Raw genomic sequence first — 16,680 nt, forward strand, 5'->3', positions numbered from 1 at the left:
TTCTAGTGGAAATGCTGAAGCTATAGTACTAGTGGTTAGGAATTTAGGAGGCCATATGAGAAGTTATTTAAATAGAGCATTACTTACAACAGGTAATAGTTCAGTGCAGCAGCCCTCAAAGAAAGCATTTCAAAAAATAAGCAAAAGAGTTTCATGCAAGAGATAGACAAAATTTGGTCATATAACATACAGTGCCAAATTACATCAGCCCCAAACAAAGAGGAATTTAATTCACCCTTACTCTAGCCTCTGTCCCAATCCCTTTCTGGAGGTGCCAGAAACAGCAGAGCAAACGGGGAAGTAAGAATAACAAGAACAAAAAGAACAGACCATGGTCCCTCTCCCATTGCTGTTAGGAAAATTCGAATGGTGGCCTGAGTTGCTAAGCATGGTAAGTTTGAATTGAATGAGAGGTTAATATTTTGATTCAAATTAATTAGCACTTTATAATAATGGAAATAAAACCATTCTCATAGCCAAAAATAAATAGAAAACTTCGGGAACATCCTTAAGATGCTGAGAAATAATAGGGAAGAGGAATTTTGAAAAATGGGTTTGAAGTATATAGAGGAAACAAACAAAGCTATTTCCATATTGTATCCTACTGAGAGTAGCATAATAGATATTTCCTGATCACTTAGGCTGTAACATGATTTTAAATTATTAATCTGAATGAGGTGATTCCATTCCCATCCACAAACTGGAGTTAGTCACTGATAATATTTTGATTGTCTGTCAGAGTATAATAAAAATAAGAAAAATGTAGCAAGTATATTTGATTTAATTTATTCAATTTCATGGCAACCCTTTATTGTAAGATTGTGTACTTCCTAGTTTACATTTAAATATTCTGTGTGCTAAAAAAATGAGAAGATATAGTTACAGTATTTTGCTTTTATTATATATCCTTCCTTGAAAAAAATTAAAGATTGCCAACCTTATGTCCACACCCATATTATTTCTTAGCATCCATAGACTGCATTGATATAGGACATGTTGTTTAATCTGAAATTATCTAGGTAATCTTTTTTCTATTTGACTTCACTGACTTAAAAAACAACTTGAAAAAAGTTGGTTTCATATTTGTCAAAAAGGAGGCATACATCTATTTAGGGACATATGTAGTTCAATAAAAAGTTAATGTCTAAAGACGAACCTGGGGTTTTAATCTCACTCTTCTACATTGAATTGGTTCTCCTGTTTCATTATACTGCCTAATATTACTTTCTTTATCTCTGAAGAAGCAACTGAAGTGGACAGTATATTGTACCATATTTGGAGTGGTCACTCTGGAAAAATACATTTGGCAATATGGAAAAATTCTCATTGAAAATGCTCACATCTTTGTCCTAGTGCCCATTGCATTTTGTCATTATTTCCCAGATACAAAGTTTTTTTATTCTTTGAATGTGCAGAGCTATTCAGATCATGCAGCCAATCATTGGAGAATAAGAAAACAAAATCATACAGAGTTGAATGAGTCATTTTCAAGAATAAACTCCAAATAGCTACTTTCTTTATTTTGTTTCTACCAGCAATTTACTTCACAATACTGTGATTTTTTGCCAAAATATCTTCTTGGGTTGTGCTACGAAGAGGGTGAGAGGACTCAAAAAGCAATTTTGAATTGAATTGAAATCTGCAAAAGGATACTCTTTATTCAAATTCTGTCTTATGAGTACATTATGTTTCCTGCTGTTTCATGTATTTTCCTAAATGAGAATTATTTCTCCACCATCCCCATTATCTTTATAAACAATAATGAAATGCTGTTCCTTCTTCAATGGTCAGCTCAAAATACCTACCAGAAAAGCTTTTACTGGTCAGTCTAGTGTTCATTGACCTCCTTCTTCCATATAATTCCACTGCATAACCTGTTACATAAAGATCTGTACTCAATCATTTATTGCTGTGTATTTTGAAGTTATTATTACAAGGGATCTAAAAATTATATTTTACTTAACCTCATTAACACACTTTAGAGTATGGATTAGAATACAGGTTTTAATTCAGTCGGCCTCCATTTGGGATTCTGCCACCACATGTTGGGACAAGTGACTGAACCTTTCTCTCTTCGATTTTTCTAAAAATTAAACGGGGTAAACCTGGTTTTTATTTCATATGTTAGTGAGAGATTTAAATGTGGTAACTTATATTTAATAGAGAGCTTGACAAATAGGAAGCAACAATAAATACTTGTTGCTGCTGCTGTGGTTGTCAAATCGTTTCCATGTAGTTAATGTAATAATATTAATCCTTTGCTAGAAACTTAATAGACAATTGTTACTTTTATGAAAATTTTATTCTTTTATTTATTTTATTTATTTATTTTTTTGAGACGGGAGTCTCTCTGTGCCGCCCAGGCTGGAGTGCAATGGCGCCATCTCGGCTCACTGCAAGCTCTGCCTCTCGGGTTCACGCTGTTCTCCTGCCTCAGCCTCCCGAGTAACTGGGACTACAGGTGCCCACCACCATGGCTGGCTAATTTTGTGTATTTTTAGTAGAGATGGGGTTTCACCGTGTTAGCCAGGATGGTCTCGGTCTCCTGACCTCGTGATCCACCTGCATCGGCCTCTCGAAGTACTGGGATTACAGGGGTGAGCCACCATGCCTGGCCGAAAAAACTTTATTCTTTAATTTATTCAATCTCTGTTTCCCTATCAGAACTACTAACATTTTTACATAGCCATATATTTGAAAATAGAAGTTAGTCTTCATTAATGTAGCCCTGTTAGTACAGAGTTCTGTGGACTTTCTTCACTCCTTCAAATATTTTTATAAAATCATATTCTAAATTTTTATGTGGTTACATATTTTAAATCTACATGTGTGCTTTTTCAATAATATGAACTCATTAACAATAGGTACTAGAAGACCATGCTGACTGTGCTGGCTTAATTAACAAGTTTCAAAAGTGTTTACATAAGGGCCGTAATGCCAAATCTTAAAAAGAAAATGATAGTCAATACATAATTGAATTTTAACATTTGTATAGTCTACTCAGTCTTAGGATGCAAACACCCATCTTCTTCTATTTTTTCTATCAGTTTATTTATCCTTTTAACAGTAAAATGAACTCTTAAATAAATAATTGTAATTAATAGGATTTTTAGACAGCACATTTAAATAAAAAGGTGTTAAAATTGTACATTCAGAACAATAAGAAATAGCTAAAGAAGCTCATGTTAAACAGAAACATTAGCTCTCAAGGGCAAAAGAGGTTTTTTTGTTTGTTTGTTTGTTTTAGTTTTTTTTTTTTTTTTTTTTTTTAAATAAGGATTCATAGTCCTAGAGATGGAGAACACAAACAAAACAAGAAAATCAGGTCTCATTTTCTCAGCAATATAAGTTCTACTTGGTGCTCAGAGACTCTTTTATCTGGCTTCCTTGCATATCTTTCTTCTTCTCCAATTTGTTTGAACACCCTTTCAAATAGTTTTTCTCATCCTAAGGGATAATGCAACCAACTTTTCTGAAGCTCAAACTCCTGCTCTGAAATAAGAATAAAAGTAAACGTGTATACACATTTATTTCTTTCTCTTTCTGTGCATGTGGAGTAAAAGAACAGAAGGCTTATAGTGGGGAAATATTTTCCCCCATTTCCATGCATCATTTGCCACATGAGCTCTGCTAGATGTCTTCCAAGATGAGCGTGGCACCCACTGGCTCTGACACAATGCAGTCATCCTTCTTCTGCAGCACACTCCTCCTAAGTCCCATGAAACTGCCAAGCACCTACTGTCAGGGGCAGATGCTCCTAAGGTTAGTAAACATAAGGCTAAAGTACAAACTGGCTGGTCCTGTCTTCCTTAGAGGAAGTGCATTTCTTATTTATTTTATTTTCAGAAACAGAACAGATCCAGTGAATACATAATAAGCAACCTAGTCTGTAAGTATAAGGGCACATGAATTCCTATTTTTAAAGATAAAGTCACCAGTTGATTTCATTGCAGTATCTGTACAAATTATTCTCAATTATTACTTTGTGTTTCTACATAGTTTTAAATATTCACAGACAGATGATTTTTGTTATTCCAATGTTAAGAGATTTCTATGGTCACATTTTTAAGGGAGAAAACAAACACACACATACACACAGAATGGGAATATCAGCAACATAATATGGCCTTTTGTAATAAATCTATTCACATATTGATCAGCCTCAAACCTTAAATCTTTTTCATTATCTGTGGACATAGGAAAGTGTGACTTTAAACACCCTGCCTATTTTAATGACTCACAAGCAAATAGGAACAGAAGCACTCCACTGACATTAAAAACAAAAGGAAATAAAAAACATTGAAGAAGCCTTTCGCACTACTGCAAACAAAAGCTTTCTGTGAAGTGAATAACAACAGAAATGCACCTGATAAAAACCATCATCATAAGTATACGGCTCCCACTCCTCGTGAGGATATGGTAACTGCCAGAGCAAAAACTTCCTCCAGCAAACCTAAAAACAATTTACCTTAACCTCTAGCATGGTTAGTGCTAAAAACTCTGAAATGAATATTGAAGATATTAATTAAACAATATACACTAAACTAGTTGTGAAAATGATGTATAATTTAACACTTAGACTGTTATATTAAAAATATAGCATAGGTAGAATTTAATTTCCTCAATAACAAAACAGTCTTCACATAAATCTGACATTGCAGTACCAGTAAATCCTCCCAACCTACAAGTCACACCCACAGATCATATACACTTATTTTAATAGACTAATTCAAATATATTACACAAATCCTCTATTTCATACAGATACCAATGCCAAGCTAAAAATACAAATAGTACTTGCATTTGAAGAGCACAGATGTCTTTAATGAATATTTTTTGCCAGAAAACATGAAATTAAATTTGAACAGAAGCCTAAAATCATAAACATCAGTGGAATAACACAAACTGTACATTATCAAATTTTAGTATACTGAGCTTTTATTGTTATTTCTTCTCTTTCTTGCATTTTGAAAGCAGAGCTCTTACTGTGAATATTCATTCATTAAAAACTTTTCTGGACTATGATATGTCCTTTTTGAATCCCGCCAGAAAATACAGTTTCAATTCAGATTTCTTCTTATTCAGGCTCAAAGTAAATGTGATGTCTACAAATGTGATGGCCGTGAGTGAGTCAGCCATCAGAACTAAATGCTGTTCCAGCAACATTCATTCATCTACCAAACTTTAAAAAAGCACCCACCATATGCAAGGTTGCATGCCTATGCAGTCATGGCACAGAAATAAATACACCATTCTTTATCCTTAAGGAAACACAGACTAGTGGAGGCACTAGACATGTTAAGAGATAATTATAATATAGTAATGCTACTATAGAGAGGTACACGTTTGCAAAGATGACTCAAAGAAGGTGCAGCAAACCAGTGGAGGAGACAGTTAAACTGCGCATCAGTGCATAATCAAAATATTACCAGACAAATAAAAGTGCCCTAGGCAAGGGATCAACAAATATAAAATATGTGACACACTTGTACATCTTAAGAAACTGCCAGAAATGGGCTACGTCAGGGATGTAGTAGGCAAGGTGAGAAGATAGACATTCAGAAAAGCAGAAGTAGGTAAGGTCCAGATTGTGGAAATTATAAAGAAAGCAAAGAATAATAAAGAAGTCCATTTTTTACAGGCACCAAAAGGAGTGGCAAAATCAGATGCAGAGAGGGGACATAATCAGATGATTTCCTCAGCATTTTAGAAAGATGTTTTAGAGGAGATATTTTTAGTAGAAAGAGGAGGACATGGAAGCCATTTGGGAAATCATTGTGATAATGCATGTTCAAGATGTGGAATGCTTAAAGTAGGAAAGTTGGAGCTGATATCAAAGGTGGCAACAAATTCAAGATATACTGGCCTGATCTAAACTTAACCTTACTTATAAACCCAGGTCTTTAATTAAATAGAATAAGATTTTAGGATATACTAATTCATAGACTATCCTAAAAACTTTAGATGTATGACCTTGAGTAAAGTAAGGGTAAAACAAACAAACAAAAACACTTCCTGATAATTCCTATATTCAATATTTTAACTATAAAGTGATCTATTGTCTCATAAAGTTTGTGAAGGCTTATAGTGCAAGCTAAAATTAGGAGAGTAATATGTGCAGAAGGCTTATAGGGCAAGCTAAAATTAGGAGAGTAATGTAGGATTGATCCTATGGCAATTTTTGTTAAGTTCCTTGAATAGTAATAACAGAATTATAAACAAAAATCTCTTGGGTATATATAGTAAGATAACCTCGGTTTGGTAAACTCTGTCGTCAATTTGTTGGTAGGGAAGAGAAGAATAAAATGCAGACATAAAAAATTATTTTTTCCAAGTCATTTAAAGTAATAATGATGATTAATCTGCATTTCAGAAAGTGTTAAACCTTGAGCAAATGTTTTGATAAAGAGCAAAAAAGGTACTATAAATACTTAGCCTGTGTATTGTATGTGAAATACATGTTGCATATCAATTTGAACATCATTTCATGTTTCAGAGCTTGTCAACCTTTGAAATGTTTGTTTTGGTAATTGTTTTAGTGGCTGGGCTGCTTGAAGTTTTTAGATCTGCAGACATTTTTAAATCCTGTACTGTTATATTAAAACAATTGCATTTTAATTTTTAAATAATTAAAATATTCTTCTCCCATTTCTACTGCTACTACCACCACCATCAGCATCATCATGTTTCTCTTACAGTAGTAAGAATGCTGTTGATGTTTTGACCTAGGCAGCTGAGTCTCATTAAAAGTACTAGAGGTAATCCTAAATTACCTTTTTTTTTAAAGACAGAATTTCACTCTTGTTGCCCAGGCTGGAATGCAATGGTGCATCTCAGCTCACTGCAATCTCCGCCTCCCAGGTTCAAGTGATTCTTCTGCCTCAGACTCCCAAGTAGCTGGGATTACAGGTTCCCACCCCCACACCCAGTTGATTTTTGTATTTTTAGTAGAGACGGGGTTTCATCATGTTGGCCAGGCTGGTCTCGAACACCTGACCCATCATGTTGGCCAGGCTGGTCTCGAACACCTGACCTCAGGTGATCTGCCTGCCTTGGCCTCCCAAAGTGCTGGGATTACAAGCATAAGCCGCTGTGCCCGGCTTCTAAATTATCTCTTAAATGCAATTCATAAGGTCAAATTTTGAGCTTTTTCAATTAAATTAGCATGTAAGTGAACATTTCATAAGTTAGCCAACATATCCTTTACTTTTGTTAACATGTAGACTATATTACTAAATAATCACATGCATTTAGTTTTTAAAGAGACACATTTGGCAGTTTTCTGAAATAATATCAAGGCTTTGTGAAGTTCTGGCATATATCCTCTACATACTTAATCTGTCCCAGTACACAAGAACTAATAATCAGCTTTCAATCTTCATACAGTTGTACAGAGTGGTCAATTTTTAGGTTTTTCTAGTGCAACAAAATGGAGACTCCCATCCCCTTTATAGCAAGGTATAAATATAAGGGATCTAAGATAAAATTTGTAGTTGGTGACATGTGTCATCTACTGCAAATTACTAAAAAGCATTTGCCTCTAATGTGGAGACCTATGTAGTGAGAATCTTCTAATCAAAGCATCAGCTCATTCTCAGTACAATGATGCCAGGATTGATTTTCACAAGGATCAAATATAAACTATGTTAAAAAATGAATATAGTTATATTATTGTAACTCAACCAGTCTTATTCTTGAAGAAGAGTAATCTGTTTAAAGCGAATGTTTTTTGCCTTTGGAGAAAGAGGAAAACAACTTGTTATATCAGCATTTTCAAGATGGAAAGTGGGACAAAGAGCAGGAGGTTCTTTGTCTTGGGATAAGGATGAAAGTTTCCTGAGAACGACTAGTGGGGCATAAGAAGGCTGTTGGGAATAGAACAAGACAAATTAAAGAGATTAGAATGGTTAGAATCAAATGGCAGGAGTAGTTACATGGCACAACCCTCAAAGTAGGAACCCTGAGGCTTTCTGCCTGCTCTTCTCTGCCCCTGTATTTCTTACAAGGAAACATATTTGTTGGTTAAAGTTTCAGTTCCCAGTCTACCTACGCTTAATGCTTTAGGTTGCTTGTTGCCCATTTAATAAAGAACTTTCTGATTTTAAAGACGGAAAGAACCAAAATGAGTGGAGCCCAAGACACAAAGTGACAATTTGAAGGGGAGCTGCACAACTAGGAATATCTGTGATTGATAATTACTTAAGCAACTAAAATAAAATTTTTGTATTATTTAGGTTCCTTAACTTATGGGATAGATTGTTATGGCAATTGGCCTACTTTGACAAAAACAGTGGTTAAAATTACATATATTTAAATTCTATGTATATATTATATAATATATATCATATGAAATATATAGATTTTTTAAAAACACAGTTAATCTTCTATTTAATAGCATTCATGTTGGCTTCCAATGAGTCCATTTACTTCTTATTGACCTAACATTGATATTATCTTGTAGACTGCTAAAGTGAAAAAAAGAATACTGCCCATTATTGAAGTTTTTAATGTTAAATCAAAAAACTCAGGATTCTAGAAAAACACTAAAACAAAACGGTAATACCTTCAACTATTTTTTACCAAACATAGGGTTGGCAATGATGAAATAAAGTATTTCAAAAATCTTGGAAAGCAGGTGCCTGCATTTATTCTATTTTAATGTCTGATTGTAGAATACCAAGAGCTATTATATAATTTGTCTGTATAAGTACTGCTTTACCTTTGCTTGTGTATTTTTTTAATTATTTTTAAGAATAATTTGAAGTGCACAAGGAGAAGTTAATGCCAAATACCAAAACTGCATAATTTTCAAAGCTCGAAAGTTGTCTTGTCTCCCAAAACCAGAGACTTGAAAAAACACTGTTGTATCCTTGAAGCATAGCTGCTGAATGATACATGGACATATTTGATGTATTCTTGAGCATTTGTTTGTTTTAGTTTTATATTGACTTTATAATCAAAGCAGTCTGACTTAAAAATTTAAAGTATACATTTAATTTAGCAAAACTGAGTTGTTATATTTCATTTTTATAGAATCCATATTGCAGCACAAGTTGTAACAAAGCTCAAGAGAATCTGTTCATAAGCTTTACCACAGATCTTAGAAATAAATGTTGCAATTATTTTCTGCTGGAGTATGTAATATCGTTCACCCCCCTTGGGTTTATTCATTCCTGATTGCTGCTCAACTGTCATAAGTCTCTTGAAAGAGGAACTGGTGAGTTACTCCTTATGAGCAATTACCAGTCACATCTGAGAAAGCAAATTTTAGAAATCAAACTCACTTGTAAGGTATTTCTAACTTTGCATTAATGAAAATTTGTTTATACAAATAACCCATCAATTATGTTGTTTTCCAGATCCATAGAATTACACTAAATCTTTCAAAACATCAAAGATGCACGAAGAAAAAGGAAATAGGAAATTGAAAGGGTATGATTTGTATAAGAAAAATTCAATGGCTGAACCCTAAGGAGTATCCATACCCATGATTTATGCCTTATCTTTGATCCTCAATTTCTATCTGTAGGAATCTCATCATGGTAAAATTATATTTTTCTAACTTCAGAAAATATTGCATTTTGCTCATGTATCTGTTTATTTACATTTTCAAAAATAATTTTAGCTTTCCAAAATGAAAAAGCAGATATAAGAGGGATCAAAATACCTGAAAATACTACTGACGAGAGTTTGTGATGCAGGCATTGAGAAATATTTTATTTATATTTTGACCAAGTGTTGCAAACGAAATCTGAGTAACTTTGGAAGCTGAGTGTGATAGGATGCAGAGAAGTGCTGCGTGGAATGGAAATGGTGGGGGTGTTCAGCAATGGGAAAGGAAGCCCCTGTCCTTGAGGCTGAGTCAGAGGACATGTGCTCTCTTTCTTGTCCTGACTGTGCCACTAACAGGCTGAGTCATTGCTCACCAGGACACAGCTGCATTTTTTTGTACACTACCCCCACATACACACAGACGTACCCACACACCCACACAACAATTTTTTTTTTTGAGACGGAGTCTCGCTCTGTCGCCCAGGCTGGAGCTCAGTGGCCGGATCTCAGCTCACTGCAAGCTCCGCCTCCCGGGTTTACGCCATTCTCCTGCCTCAGCCTCCGGAGTAGCTGGGATTACATGTGCCTGCCACAGCAACTGGCTAATTTTTGTATTTTTAGTAGTGATGGGGTTTCGCCATGCTAGCCAGGCTAGTCTCAACTTCCTGACCTCGGGCGATCCCGCCTCCACCTCCCAAAGTGCTGGGATTAGAGGCCCAAGACACCGCGCCTGGCCTCACACAACTTTTTGCTAGACATGCAATGCATCAGCAGGGGCTATCTCTGCCTGAAAGAGCACACTTTTTCAACTTTCAGAAATGAGGCATAATCATAAAAAGAGGCAGTGAGACTAGTTAAGTGACCCTGGAACCATTCCTGTTTTAAAATTCTAGGGTTGGCACATGCACAGTGTGAGTTTGATGGGCTCTGCAGCCAAAATGTGAAGAGCACTGAAACTGGTTACTAGTTATGGGTTCTAGTTTCAGTGCTACCACTCACTAGCCATTCTGGACATGAGCCTCTGCATCTACAACAGACATGCTGTCCTTTTACCAGGCACAAGGGTGATTGCATACCTAAAATGGGGTGATGTCATCACTTCATAATGTGGAAAGTACAAGAGACATGTGGACAGATTGTAATGGGTGTTGCCATAGAAGAGGAAAGCATGGTGAACTTGGAAGGGTAAAAGTAGACTTTTCTTGGCAATGCAATTTTTATACTAAGATAATTTTAACAAGGGGGTGAGGACTGAAAAAAAAAAAAAAAAGCTTTTGCTTCATGCATCTCACAAGCCTTATATCGCCAATTTTGTGACTGTGTCTAAAGAATTTTTGATGGTGAAAAAGGCTTAGGCTAAATGAGAAAGTCTTATAATTCTTAAGACTCAGCATCCATATATTAAATTTTCATATTCAAGACAGAGAAAAAGGCAGAGAGCGAGAGAGAGAGAGAGAATAGCAGAGAACAACTTAAACCATACATGAGACTTAGCCAACTGGAAAATAAATAAGGTTTGTTTTCAGCAAGCCTTTTGTACCTTAATCCCTAAACCATTATCTCAGGATATCAATAATTCACACAGTTTTATTTCATAATTCATACTTAAGAGATATTTTTAAATAACTCAACACCATTTTAAACATACCTACAATACTCTGCACCTAAAAACCATTGTTAATGAAGCGACTTTTTTTCTCTAATTGACTGTTCAAATGGCCTCTTTGATTATAGTACGGCCAGGTTTAGCCATATTGTGGTTTTGATTCAATAGCTGCCTATCTAGAAAACACAAAACAAGGCAACTAGAATTTTAATTGGGTGTATATTCACAAATTATGTTACATGAGAGAAGTTCTAAAGTTACCATGGTAAGAAAAATACAGTTACCAGGAAAATAATGTTAATAAACTGTAAGCTCTATTGTTGTTCAATAGCAGTAACATTAAGCATGTGTCAGTATTGTATTACTGTGCCTCTAAATCAGTCTAGTATAGACAGTCATTTACCATTTCTCATTATTTGTTCTTACAAACCAAATGCCTAGAGGCCATGGAAGCAGAAGAGTGGAAGAGAGTGGGACACAGTCACAAATTTATAGTGACTCTCCTAACCTTTAAGTCAGTGTTTTATTAAAAGCTCCGTAGGATGTGCTTATAGAATATGCAAAAAGCATTTGGGATCTTTTTAAAGCAAAAAGCACGCATATTTTCGAGGCATAAACAATATTCAAGCAACCCAATTTTAAATGAGAACATGCCCATGCATAACATAGCTACAGTAGTACATCATAAAAATAATTTATGTGACAACAAGTTATTTTATGTTTTAATTTTCCCCATTTAAATGCTGATTGTTTCCCTAAATCACAGCTGTTAGCACCAATTCTAAAAACCACTGTAAGCATGTTTACCAGCTTTACGATTTTACATGAAAAATGTAAATTCCCACTGGTTTAGAAGATATTTTTGTAGGAATGAAATAGAAATTTGGTAACAGAACTACCAAGTAAGTTACCCAGGCATGGCCATGTGCCTGAGATTGCTCATTCTTAACCTTATCCCACATTCATGATTACTTCTCAGTGGACTACTCGAAATCCCAACCACCAAAATTGTGTTTCAAACACCTCCATAGACACCAAATCATAAATAAGTACATAAATAAGTAAATTCTAAGCACCAAGCTTTGATGATATCTAAGAGTTTCTTCAGTGTCTTTGGTCATATATTACTTATAATTCCTACAGAAGACTCTGCAATATTATAGGCACTTTGCTCAAGTCTCCCATGTAAGTGGATCAACATAGTTTATCAGTCATAGTTCTGATATGGTTCTTATGTGCAGAGATTTCCACATCACTGATTCAACCATCAAAAGAGTTTGGAATTTCAAATATTCTGGTCCTTCATAAAAAAGAGATAAGCCATGTTCCACAGAGTTTGTTTTTGAGAAATCGTTATCTGCCACTCTCTCCAATAAAGATATCATGATTTAATTTGTATAAAGGCCATGAAAATAGGATTTAAATAAATTCATAAACTGTTTTCAATCTATATGCTATTAATCCAAGAAAGTTAGCCTTTCCAAAATAAAACAATAAAATCTGAGATAGGAGGGTGTTTTGTTGGTTGTTTTATTATTATTTTTTTAAATTTTAGTTTCATGTTTGCTTTTTTTTTTAACAAATAACTAGAATGCGATTTTTTCTTGTCCACAGCTGACAGGATGAAGCTAGCACAGACATTCTCTCTACATAATGGTATGCATATCAGTTTCAAGCAAATAAACAAACCAATGATTCCCTCAAGTATCAAATCTGCCTTGAAGGATAACAGTCATGCAGGGATCAGGGCATCTGCATATATAGATGTCTATCCAATGATCTTCTCTTCTGGAAATGAAATAGTCTGAAAGAAGAGAAGGAAAAGTGGACTATTCTTTAGTATCTTCAGATATTTATTTAAGACTTAACGGCATACTTTCCGTTTTTGTTAAGTGCATATACAACACTTCAGAGTATTATCTGGATACAAGAGGGAATTAAAGTGGTGAATAGTAATCACAATACAGAAACATTTTGTTATAGAACTTTTTAAACATAATGTATCAAACTATGAAGGTGATTATAAATTAAATATTAATTTAAATCCCTAACAAATATCAAGAATATATAGAGCATATTTTCTTTTGTGTCATTCCCACAACTCCTTAGAATTAGAAAAAAAAAAAAGCCTAACAGAATACATATTAAAATAATACAATAAGTTGTTAGATAAAAAGATGATTTATGTTTACTCTGCTACCATGGATAGAATTATCTTTGCCCTAGACCTTTTAGTCACATTTTAAAAATTTCTGGATGCTAGTATTATCAACTTAATTTCATAATTTCTAATTCTCTATTTAAAAGTAGTAATTTCTCCTTATTGTCTATAATACCACTTTGTTAATCTGTCACAACTACTTCTGAACATTTTTATAATGATGTAGGCATTTTTTCTCCTACTTACTAAATTAGAAGTAGTACATGGCAGGGGCCACATGGCATTTCATTTTTGTACACATGGCACTAAGCCTATTGCTTAGACTGAAGCAAGAGTTTGATAAATGTTTACTGAACAGAACAGACCTCTTTCCTCCTGTTGTTCTCCCTAAATTCATGACTAGATATAATTACCCCAAATTGCTGATAATTGAAAAATATAATGGGTTTAGGGAATAAAGACTGGGCAGAAATGGGAAAACATATATTTCTAGACATTACATATAAATATTTATTTTAAAATTATATTAGAACTTAAATATTCAAGGTGTGTTCTTTATGTTTATTTGCAATGACAGTTTTAATTCTTACCCAAACTCACATATGCTGGCTTTCTTCTTTCTTTTCTGAAGTTTGGATGAAGAAAGAAAATGTGTTTATTACCCACAGGAAAAAGCTAATGCTTCTAAAAATATTAAATATTGGTATTAAATTACCTTAAACTCAAATTTGCAAAATATGCGGCATTTCTTAATGATGCCAATCCGTATGTATGTGGATATGTTTAAGAAAAAAATATATATATATGTATTTATATATCTCCATGGATATGTATAAGAATTTGCTTCTATTGCAATGAAGGCAGAATCCCAACATGCAAAGCCTCAGCTTACAGTAAATTCTAAAACACGATTTCCCAACTATAAACAAAACCTAAGAGTTTTTCATGTCTTCATATATACTGACAAAAATTGTTTTCCAAAAGGAAAGGCATATAAATAATTTCTGCTGTATCTCAAAATGCTAATACTTTCAATAGAATATTTCATGAAGTATTTATAGAGCACTGCTGCAGACTCCAATGAATTGTAAATCATCATACACTTCAGTACAAGACTCAAAAATAAGCTCCATGATTTTAGAAACACATCTACTAGATCACCTTCAGATTTCTCTGCCTAGGATTTGTCACTTGTTTGTGTACACATGTACAGGAATAAAAACACACCAAAGATCTTGTGGTTCATGTTAAACTTTTTCCAATATGTCCTGTTTAAATTTTGCAACTATTAAACTACCATGACAATGTAATAAAAGAGCTAAGATAACTAGGTTCATTAAAAAAAGAACTTATTATTTTCTCTCCAGATCATCCTTACAAATTTTTAAATGATTTGTGCTATATTTCCTTGCTAGGGGCTGAAGACACATGTGGAACTGTTTCTGACATGTTCCTGGAGAAAGCAGAAGTTCGAAAACAATGGGAAAGAAAGAGCTAAAAGAAGGAAGAATAAAATATATAAATACGCAAAAACTAAAAAGAGTGAGCTTATTGTGACTTTTCCCATGGGAGCTCATAGCAGTTGGCTGCATGCATTTATGAAGTCAGGAAAAGGGAATCAAAGATCTATGTGCGTGTGAGGATCCACTGAAGGAAGTCCTTCTTATGTAACGACAAGTAAAATTTACTTAGTTCCTAAGTATGTCGACTTGTTAAATGAGCATCTGAATGAGTGAGTCAAATAGAGTAAATTTTCTGCACACAATTTCCACCCTCCTTTATCTCAATTTACTGGATAATAAACCCTGCTGTAAAATACTGAGAATCTGGTTTGTTTTCACTTTTTTAAATATATGAGATTTCTGACATGTAGGCAGTTTAACATTAATATAAATGTGTTTTGACTTTACACATAAACTGTTACCTATTATTGAAAGTAATATTGTGCAGTTATCTAAATATTGTTTAATTTAGGAATCATTCAGGTATCAGTTCTCAAAGATAATGTATTTTTCACATACTAAGAAAACAACTCTGAGAAACGAGAAACTTGCAACAATAATCTTTAACAAGTCTGGTGCAGTGAATTAACAGTATCTGGGAAATAAACCTTGGGAAACATTTCTACTGGATAAATAGGCTGAACTTTACTTATCACAGGGTGGGGGTTCACTGATCTTTAGAAAATCATGCAACCACTTTTTTACTCTTTCCTCTGTTAAAGAAAAACTTCAGTTGAATTAAATTTAAAGGAGTTTAATTGAGCAATGAACGATTTGCTAATTTGGCAGTCCCCAGAATCACAGCAGATTCAGAGAGACCAGCACAGTCACGTGATGGAAGAAGATTTATAGACAAAAAACAAGAAGTGACATACAGAAATCAGAAGTGAGGTACAGAAACAACTGAATTGGTTACAGGTCAGCGTTTGCCTTATTTAAACACAGTTCAGTTTGAACACTCGACAATGCATGAGTGGTTGAAGTATGGCTGCTGGGATTGACCAAGACCCAGCCACTGTTACAGGCACACATTCCCAGTTAGGTTCTCAATCTTGTCTACCTATTAAATTAGATTGTAGTTCATACACAAGGACTCAAATATACAAGTACTGAGTCCTCAGGCCATATTTAGTTTGCGTTAACACCTCAAACAGGCAACAATATTATTTGACCCATATGTGTGTTGTGAACATTGTATTAATATATAACAATTTATATTGCTATAATGTCTTTTGACTCAACCAACTAAAGTGATGATGCTTTAGTATTTGTTGATGGGATATTAGAAGTCTACTCCAATATTTTCTTTTTTCTTTCTCCATATTTAGATTAATGACAGGAAAAGAAGAAGAAACAAATACAAATTTAATGCTGTGACTAAATAGATCAAATATTTAATATGTAAATATTTATATAGAGTTATTGTGGAGGATGAAGAGTGAAGTGTTTTTGAAACAAAAAAGGAAAAATAATTACTTGATAGATGTAGAGCTGAAAATTGTTGCAAGAACAGACACGATTACAGGAGAAAGCATAATATATGAAAACAGCAGGGAAATTGTCTTAGATGAAATAAAAAAAGTTTATGTGAGTAAATTTTTAAAATCACCACAATTATTGATAGATAATTTAAAAACATATCAACCTAGAATCAAAATACCTCTGTCAGAAGCACTCTTAACTATAATCCAATTCAATCTCATAAAATTTAATTAGCAAGTAACAAGTTAAAAATTGGATCAACATATACTAATGATAAAATATCGAAAGTCTTTTAAATGAAAACTTGTGTCATTCAGTCTCATGTGGAAAATTAGGCACTGATATTGAAAACTAACTTCATACAATAAAATTGAGTG

General features: G+C 33.9%; 1 long non-coding RNA gene across 1 annotated transcript; it reads left to right on the forward strand.

Annotated features, from left to right (window-relative positions):
• The first annotated feature begins 275 nt into the window (after window positions 1-275).
• On the forward strand, window positions 276-15,085 carry LOC144341241 (uncharacterized). Its single transcript, XR_013418119.1, has 3 exons — window positions 276-391; window positions 12,773-12,814; window positions 14,735-15,085. It is a non-coding gene; the product is annotated as an uncharacterized LOC144341241 (long non-coding RNA).
• Window positions 15,086-16,680: the final 1,595 nt, after the last annotated feature.

This window comes from Macaca mulatta, chromosome 6 (assembly GCF_049350105.2).
Source record: "Macaca mulatta isolate MMU2019108-1 chromosome 6, T2T-MMU8v2.0, whole genome shotgun sequence".
NCBI lineage: Eukaryota > Metazoa > Chordata > Mammalia > Primates > Cercopithecidae > Macaca > Macaca mulatta.